Here is a 9858-nt window from a genome sequence, read left to right as displayed (position 1 = left end):
TCATGCAGACTCTATTCCTTGGGGCTGCGTCATATCTAATTATTTTCCTGCTCTCTGTACAGGAAAAAATGTCTGTGCTCCTCCATACTGACTTTTCATGGGGTGGAGCTGCAGCTGGTGCAGAATGTGGTGGTCTCTTGGCTTGTTTTTTTACAATTTGCTGAAGTTAGCATATTTAACCAGTCCCTTGCAACTGCATTGGCCTATCATAAGGTTTTGGGAGCATTTCAGGTGCTGTTGCTCACCTTTAAGCCTGGATCTCTCATACACCTCTCCAAGCATAAGAACATAATCAGTTTAGAGTTGGGGTATATGTATCTCTGTGCAGCAGGGCCTTTGCAGTGGTGACTCAGGATATTTGGAACTCTTTACCCGAGGGGCCCAAAGTTTGCTGACTTTTCAAAAAATTCTAAGGTAATAACAGGGAGAATTAGCATGCTATTTTTAAGCTAGAACACTTAAATATCAGAGTGTGCACATGGGCTGGTACACATGACTGGGAACACATTTGATGCATGCCAGGAAGTTTAATCACAGAATGCTTGCTTAGGCTACTTTCCCCTTCCCTGTGAAGCAGAGGCCTGACTCTGCCCAGGGTAAGATCTGAAATGGGTAAGATCCACTGGTGGGGCCAGAGCAGGACTGGCCTGGCCATTGATCCATTGGATCATATGCCTGTCTAACTCCTGGAGGGGACCTGATTCAGCACCTTCAGTCATGCTAGCCTGAAGCTAGTGCAGCAAAAAAGGCCCCCCCCCCTCCAATGCGGCAGTAGCTCCTCCTCTCTGATCATCGTTAGGACTGCTCTGCCCATTTCCTGGTTAAAATATTTATATCTCCAACTGTTAGTAGATTATAGCAGGGTTCTGCAAACAGCCAATATAGTAAACAGTAAAACTCAATGAAGCGGCAAAAATAACTCCTGTTAAATCATTTGCATTTATTGTAAAACTCTTATGAGATTTAAAAAAATTTATTTTATACATTTTATCTCATTTTCCTCCACTGCCTCCACCTCCTGCAGGATAATGTAGTTAGCAGCTTCTGTATTTTGTTTTGTTTGATATATTTTCATGGATAGAAGCTTCGCAGAGTCTTCTGGAGTACACAGAATATAAATGCAAAGGAGTAAACAGTATAGGGTATTGGTTGTGTTCTTACTACATGGATCAGAGCATAGGCGTGGGGGAGAAATTCCATTTGCTTTGCATTAAAAGGCAAACCTACTGAATTTGGTGTGTTCAAAACTCTCTGCAAACCAAAACACAGCCATCTTCTGGAATTCACATTTCTCTGAATTTTGCAGTGCATTCTTCCTGCCAAGTCATGTGTACAAAAATTCACATACAAAGGGGAAGTTTGCATAAAAATACACATACAGTGGTACCTCAGGTTACAAACCCCTCGGGTTACAAACATTTTGGGTTACAGACTCTGCTAACCCAGAAGTAGTACCTCGGGTTAAGAACTTTACCTCAGGATGAAAACAGAAATTGTGCGGCAGCGGCTTGGCAGCAGTGGGAGGCCTCAGTAGCTAAAGTGATACCTCAGGTTAAGAACGGTTTCAGGTTAAGAATGGACCTCCAGAATGAATTAAGTTTGTAACCAGAGGTATCACTGTATTAGCAAAGATAACATACAAAACATATTATAATAGGGGAAATATAAATATTAGGGAAAATATGCTTTACTATGTGTATACTGGGAGAAAATTGAACTAAACTGCTGGTGGTTTTTCATGAGCATGTTATAAATAAAAATTCTCAAATTTATGTAGAAATGTGCAGAACTAAGAAACTGAGAGAAACCCAAACTGATAGATTCACCTATCGTGCTCCGACAGCAAATGCCATCACAGGCCACTTCTCAAAGTGCAGGTGGAAGGGTGAGGAGGAAGAAAGCTGGCTTGATGTGATTCGTCTGCACCAGTTTCACACAAAGCTTAAACTCCATGCATTAAAATAACACTATCCATTGCATTAAACCGTGCACAAACCTCATTGGCTGAAATGTAAAGAATCACTCCCATGAACATCTAATTTGTCCCATTTGTATAAAGGTACAAATGAAAATATACCGTTTGTCTTTTCAGCAAGTTTCCCCTCTGTTAAGTATGGTACTTGAAAAGAAAAGCTTTCAGTATTTTCCACATTTAAGAAAAGAAAAATCAGAAGGCAGGTTTGTTAAGGAAGTGCCAGGATCTGTACTAAATAAGCCTCATGGCCTTTGGCCGTTGACTAAGAACTTTCCATAGTTTGCTAAACATCATAATTCCCATGGTAACCAATGCATTGCATTGCCATTCCTCTAATATATTGTGTACATTTTTCTGTTTGGAAGCAACAATTACACAGATACAACACTGACCTCGTTGCTCTTTGGAGCAATTCCTTCTAGAATATGGAGGCCAACCTTAGTCTCGCATGGCCCATGCAGAACACAGAAGAAACAGCATAAGCCAGAAGTATATACTTTTCACTAGATAGTTAAATAATGGGTACATAAAGGAAGTTAAAGCACAACATGAAAGAACCTTGCAATACCTTGAGCTCATCATCCCATTTGCACATACAAACGGCATGAAATGTTTGGGTGTTTGAAAGAATACTGGCTGTGAAAAAATGATACCTCAACAACCCAAGCTATTATGAAAATGGCAATTAAAACCTATCGTTAAAATAAGTAATGTTGATCAAATGCCCCTAAAGAGATATTGGCATCCATCTGTCTTGAGAGACAATGGAGTGCACCTCTGGGGGTGTAGTTAAACTGCTGAAGGAGGCATACAAGACACCATCCAACCATCTTAGGAACTCCGTTCCGGCTTTGTGTAGAGTTTACTCCTTAGCCTTACCTTCTCCTGAAGATGTTCCGCAAGGCAGCGGGTATAGATTTTTCTCATGAATTAGTATACCCACAAGGCAATGGAGGTTTAGTATCAAACTTTCCCTTCTCCTAGACAGGCTACCTTCCTAGGTTGACAAGCCCCATCATCCCCTCATTTCCCTCCGCTGAAACCACCTCCTTGACCATTGGACCCAGTATCGGTCTTGTCCACTCCATCTTCCAGAGCCTGTCTTCACACGCAGGGGAAGAATTTGAGACCCATCAGCTACCTTAACCTGATTTAGCCGGCCAGTTGAAGCTGTTTCCAAGGTTGTGGCCACTGTCACGTGCTGTTAGCTTCTAGGAGACAAAGGTGTGAGCTGAGTGCAGGGTGGAGACCAAAAGTGGACAAACTACTCTAGAAGGAGCACGATGTACAGAAGTACTGCTGCTCCCTTAACATCCCTTATACCCTCCAGTAAGATTCAACCCAGTAAGATTCAGCCCGGTTTCTGAGACTGGCAGCCTAGGTTGGTGTCCAAAATGAAAAGGCCCTGCTCCTGATAGATATCGTGCAGCCTTTCAGCTGTTCCACATGAAATGTGGAAATTCAGAGATCATTCTCCCATGGGAATTGCAAGTTATGAACATTCCTGAACCATATTTTGTGGTCAACTGAAAGCTAAGTCCAGTTCATCTTTTCCCACTTTATCTCAATGATGGCTCAAAAATCTGTGTCTGTGACTTCCTGTTCCAAAGCACTCAGCTGAGCGTGTGATAGGCAGCAGTGGCATGGTCTGTTCAACCTGTGGGAGGTCAGCATAGGGTCTTGAAGAAAAGCCACATCTGTTAAAGACTCAAGGAGTTATGACAATAAACTCTTCCTTTAACTTACCCTCACATGAACACGGTCAGCAAATGCCTGCTACTTGCATGTTTTGTGCAATGCTTCATCTTTTGGAAGTCAGTTATTTGGACTCCTTGCAGTACAAGGAGTGGGATATGTAATAGGCCCACTTAGAAAATATATTAAAGCAGAATGGGAATTGTAAAATAACGCGAACCAAGAAGTCCAAGACGTTCCCAGCTTTTGATGTCTAATGAGTCGATTGCATGGAAACCTCCAGAAAAGAGCATAAGTTATGAATAAATACATCATCCCCCTTGGTCCAAGGCTTCCAAGTTTAAATCAAGTGCAGCGCAGTGCAAGTGCACATCATCCAGATGTTTCTCACATTACTATATTTCAAGGGTTTACTGGAAGTGATCTCATCATACATGGTTAATGTTGGTGACTAGCTCCGCATGTTATTCATATCATGATTTAGCTTTAAGATACTGGTGGATCATAGTGTTGTTTAAAATGGATAAAAATGTGCATTTAGCCACTCACAGGGAGATGAGGCAGAGCAACTTGGACGTGACAGGGCTGACTCTTAATCCATGTTGAAAGCGAGGAAATTAAACCCACGTATAAAGGAAATACCAATACTTTTTTCCTGGGAAATAAGTTGAGTTTGGCTAATCTAGCAAATCAACAGCGCCACTGTCCTCCTACAGAGCAGGCCCTTCATTAAAGCTGCAATCCATCTCATGCAGGCTGGGGAAAAATATGAGTCAGAGGACAACAAAAGGAAAGGAGAAATGCAGCCCAATCTGGTGTGTGTTTCCTTGGAAGCAAGCCTCACTGAGCTCCATAGGACGTAATCCCCCATAAGTGTGGGAGGGATCACAGCCACAGAATTATTGGCTGTTATGGAGCCATGAACCTTATTTCAGTGGCTGAGACCATGGGGGACATGCGCAAGCTCCAGGGTTCTTTTCCTGGTCTCTCCAGTTTAGAAGGAACAGGTGAAAGATCATGGCCTGGGGCTCGATGAGCAAACAGTCTGACTGAAGATACAGTCCCATGGACATCAAATAGCCTTTAACACACAGTTAATGTCCTATTGAATTCTACAGAAGGGCCATAGCTAAACCATGCAGTATCTTTTTTGTATGCAGAAGGTTCTAAGTTCAATTCCTGGCATCTCCAGATAGGTCTGAGTTAGACCAAATACCTGATTCAGTAAAATGCAGCTTCTGACAATCCTTTGTTCCTAGAATTTAGACACACTTAACTTTCCCACAAAATTCACAGACTGGCAGGTCATGCATCCATAACAGCAACCAGAGGAGGAATGACTGCTGGGAGGAGCGCAAAGAGAAGAAAAACCACGGTACATCATCAGCAACACAACCAGATGCCTTCATCTGCCCCTGCTGCAACAAAACATATCTCTCCCAGTCTCTACAGCCACAGCAAACACTGTAATCTTCCAACAGTTTGACTTTACCCCAAAAGTTGCACACCTCCATTGTATCCCAATATAGTCGGATGCCAACCAACCTTGCATATCTTTGGTGATCATTGTCTTCCATGAACACAGTCTTAACAGTGAGTCCTTAGGTGACTGTGGAGGCCAAATTTGGATCCGCACATATTCCACAGTAGGGACATCAGTTTCTGGGGAGGAGTTGATCATGGTGAGGGTTTGTCAAACGTGCCTTCCTCTTAGCACATTTTCCCCTTTGCATATACCAGGTTATAGAGCCCATAGCCCATGGGGGAGTTTCAAAAGAAGTTTGTAGACACATCCTGAGAGTTTTCTATTCCAAACAAAATAGTGGCTTGTATGTTGAGTCCCATGCAATGCCCCCTACAGCCACTGGAAGCTGCCAGGCATTGTTGCAATACTGGAAAATGCATAAACTGCCATGATTGCCACTTGATAAACCTCCTTAAAGCGACTAGTCACCTCATTCATGCTATGGAGAAGTGGTCCTATTCATGATCAGTGACGAGTGACACTTGCTTCACTAAGCTAATTCAGTGTAGTGTGACTATTCATCAGAAGTGGAGCGCAGTGCAAGTACATCTAAAACAAAGCAAAGATATTCAAATAACTTTCTCACTGACTTCATTCAGTTTTCACTGCCTCTGGGCCAACAATGCATGCCAGGGTCCGTTAGGTCTGTCAGGCAGAAGATCAAAACAAGAGGCACCAGCGATGGAACTGGAACGAGCTGTATTCTCTGCAACTTCAGCCTTCGGTAACAAGGGGACCCTTTATTATTTTGCACCGCCGAAGTGATCTGCACGAGACGAGGCCACCTTTTGAACCGAAAGGAAAGAACATCTGGCAGCAAAGCATCTACCAGCTGTACAAACAGCAGTGGGGGCAGGGTGTTAAAACTGGGGGAGATCTGCAAGATACTAAGATATGAACAATGGCTCACGCTGCTGAATCAGTATGTCACAGGGCACTTTTCCATTCATTGTATTTATATTCCATCTTCCTTCCAAGGAGCTCAAGGCAGCATACCTGGTGGTCCCCATCGTTTTTACCATGACAAGCAGCCTGTGAAGTAGGCTGAGTTGAGAGACCGAGGCTGGTCCAAGGATCCCCAGTGAATTTCGAAACTGATGGGCAATTTGAAAGCAGATTCCCCCTAAGCCTTAGCCTGACCTTCTGACATTCCAACCCACTGGCTCATTGGTGTGCGTGCGTAGGAATATAGGGTTTAGGCACGTAGAAAACCATAGCTATGTATAAATGCACAGGTAAAGGTTTACCTGACCGCCTCTGACTAAAGTGCATCATTCCCCTCCTTCGTGAAGGCTGCTTCGGAAGCATGCACATGGCGACTGCAATGTCTGATGTGGGCTCCCACAGGTACACTTAGGCCAGGATCAAGCAGGGAGAGAGGGGGCATGTGCCCCAGGCAGAAGGTTGGGTGGGGCAAAATAGCATCCTGCCCTGGCCACCACCCACAGGGCCTTTCCTGGGGCAGTGGCTTTAAATGCAACTGGCACCGGCAGGGTGGGTAGGGGCCTCCTTTGGCTGAAGCAGCTCAACCAGTGCCAGATTTATGTATAAGCTAAACAAGCTATAGCTTAGGGCCCCACTCTCTTGGGGGCCCCAAAAAAATTTAAAGGAAAAAAAACACCTGGATGTACATTTCCAAAATATACGATAAAAAAACAAAATAAAACCTACATACAGCAACAGTGTTTTGTGTTGTGTAGGCTCCTATGATGTATTTCACTGTTAATATACTTCTTAATTGTATTTCAGTTCAACAATTACTTTGATAAAATACATATTTTGTTATGTGAAAATTGCTTTAGATACCTATTAGGTCCATAAATTGCCATATAGCATATACTCCACACAAAAAACAGTGGTCATTTGTCATTGACAAAGGACAGCTAGACATATAAAGGGCCCCATTGCCTTCAGTAGCTTAGGGCCTCATCAAACCTAAATCCGGCCCTGAGCTCAACGCAATGCAGCACAACATGGGACAACTCAAGGTTCCTCTCTTCCAGTGGTGGCACTTTCCTTTCCCTGCCCATTGTGGTGATGGGGGTCCAGACAGGGGTGGATAAAACCAATGAAGCTTAAGATTCAGGGCCCCTAATCCTGGAGGAATACAGGAAGTGACTTTAGTCCACATTGCTTTAAAATTTTGGGTCTAGTAGACCTGATATGAGTCACATGACTCAAACTGATATATTCATGTGTGTGTGTAATTTGGTATAAAAGGTAAAGGGACCCCTGACCATTATCTCCAGTCGTGACCGACTCTGGGGTTGCGGCGCTCATCTCGCTTTATTGGCCGAGGGAGCCGGCGTACAGCTTCCGGGTCATGTGGCCAGCATGACTAAGCTGCTTCCGGCGAACCAGAGCAGCGCACGGAAACACCGCTTACCTTCTCACCAGAGCGGTACCTATTTATCTACTTGCATTTTGACGTGCTTTTGACCTGCTAGGTTGGCAGGAGCAGGGACCGAGAAATGGAAGCTCACCCCGTCGTGGGGATTCGAACCGCCGACCTTCTGATCGGCAAGTCCTAGGCTCTGTGGAATAACCCACAGCGCCACCCGCGTCCCTGTAATTTGGTATATATTTCAACAATTCCAAAGTCTGACAGTCAGTAGCACATATGTTGTAAAGGTGTGGCACTCTGTTGTGGAACAACCCCATTGAAGAAGATAACAGTATTACCCAGATCTCATTGCTAATAGTGAAGGGGCCCGTCATGCTTCACTAAGCTAATTCAGAGGAGGGCAACCAAAATGGTCAAAGGCCTGGAAACGATGCCTTATGAGGAACAGCTAAGGGAGCTGGGCATGTTTAGCCTGGAGAAGAGGAGGTTAAGGGGTGATATGATAGCCATGTTCAAATATATAAAAGGATGTCACATAGAGGAGGGAGAAAGGTTGTTTTCTGCTGCTCCAGAGAAGAGGACACGGAGCAATGGATCCAAACTACAAGAAAGAAGATTCTACCTAAACATTAGGAAGAACTTCCTGACAGTAAGAGCTGTTCGACAGTGGAATTTGCTGCCAAGGAGTGTGGTGGAGTCTCCTTCTTTGGAGGTCTTTAAGCAGAGGCTTGACAACCATATGTCAGGAGTGCTCTGATGGTGTTTCCTGCTTGGCAGGGGGTTGGACTCGATGGCCCTTGTGGTCTCTTCCAACTCTATGATTCTATGATTCTATGAGAGTTCAAGCTACAGGCCCCCCAGAATGTAGGTTGACCACTGGGTCCAAGACGAGCTTCCCTAATCCCCTTTTACCTCCTCATCCTTCAACATGAGGGATGATCACTTGGTGAAGCAGCTTCCCAATAGTCCACGGTGAGGGCTGGAAGGCAGGTGCTTTTTCTAGCAGCCATTAGGGAAAAGAGCCGGGAGACATACTCTGTTCTGCCACCCCCAATATCCGACCTCTAGAGAGGCACTTCTCTTCCTCCAGGAGGGTGGAAGAGGGCCACATCACCCATTTTTATTTTTCTTTATTGGAGTGGGCAAAGAAGTACACCTTTACAACTGTGCAGACCTGTTATATCTAGCAATTTATTGCAAAGCGCTTTTGTTGATCTGTGCTGTATATAGAAATACACTGTAAACGGTTTATAGTGTAAATCACTTTGAGTGCCCCCTGAGAAATGATTCATAAATCAAATAAATAAATAATACATTTGGTCAACATCTACGACAGCATTTTTTAAATTAAAACTTCTCATGTGCTTTTATCATAGTTCAGTTATGGCCAAAAAGGCTAATAAAAAAACTGGCCTGCAAAGGTATGTTTTAATTATCAGTACTGGAAGGTATTTGGCAGTGTGCTAATGGACTTGATGTTGTGCCTTTGTGAAGCAAAAAACACATGGCAGTTAATTTTAAGTACTCCAGTGTTGTGTCACTATCCCTGAAATGAAACAGGAAGGGAGACGTATCATGCAGAGAATATCAAAACAATCATTTTAAATCCAAACAGGAAAAGAAAGTGGGAAATGTAGAATGAAGTACAAACGGAGATATGTCGCTCCCCCTGCTGACGATTATTGAATATAACCAGAGTGTTTCTCAGACTGCAAAATCAGGTCCATGCCTGCAGCAGTAAAAATCCTGGGTGTCCCTTATTTTCAAAACATTTTTGCTTCAAAGAATCCCAGTGCCAGGAGTGCCTGGCTTGTATCTGAAATATAAAACTTTGTACCAAGGCATCCACTGAAATGCTCATAGGCAGATGGCAAGAGCAACACAGGAAAAGTGAAGCAAGGAGATGAGAGCTACTCATCGCCTTCCTTTCCAAGCATCAATTATGTCTGCAGAAAACAAGGGCGATAGCAGCGACTGCCTAATGACTTTGTTCTCAGCCACAGCACCTTGCATTTTTATAACAGCAGAGGAGCCTAAGAAATCCTGCTGAGTTGAAATACATCAATGTTGAGCTTTTGCCAGTGACTTTGCCCAGCTCCTCAAAGAGGCTCAGATTCTGCTTATTGATCACCCCTGCCTGCTGCTCCTGCCATCTTCATAAGTTCACCTGCAGCTGCCTGCCTTTATTCCTAGGCTGCAGGGTCCCTGGAAATTTTGTGCAGAATTAACCCAACAATGCTGCACAAAAAACTATATTCTGAAATGGGCAATGTGTGTGGCTTGGGGGGCGGAAATCTCCACCTCTGTGAAATGCACTTA

Source organism: Podarcis gaigeae (assembly GCF_964106915.1).
Source record: "Podarcis gaigeae genome assembly, chromosome: 2".
NCBI lineage: Eukaryota > Metazoa > Chordata > Lepidosauria > Squamata > Lacertidae > Podarcis > Podarcis gaigeae.
This window is presented reverse-complemented; position numbering follows the sequence as displayed.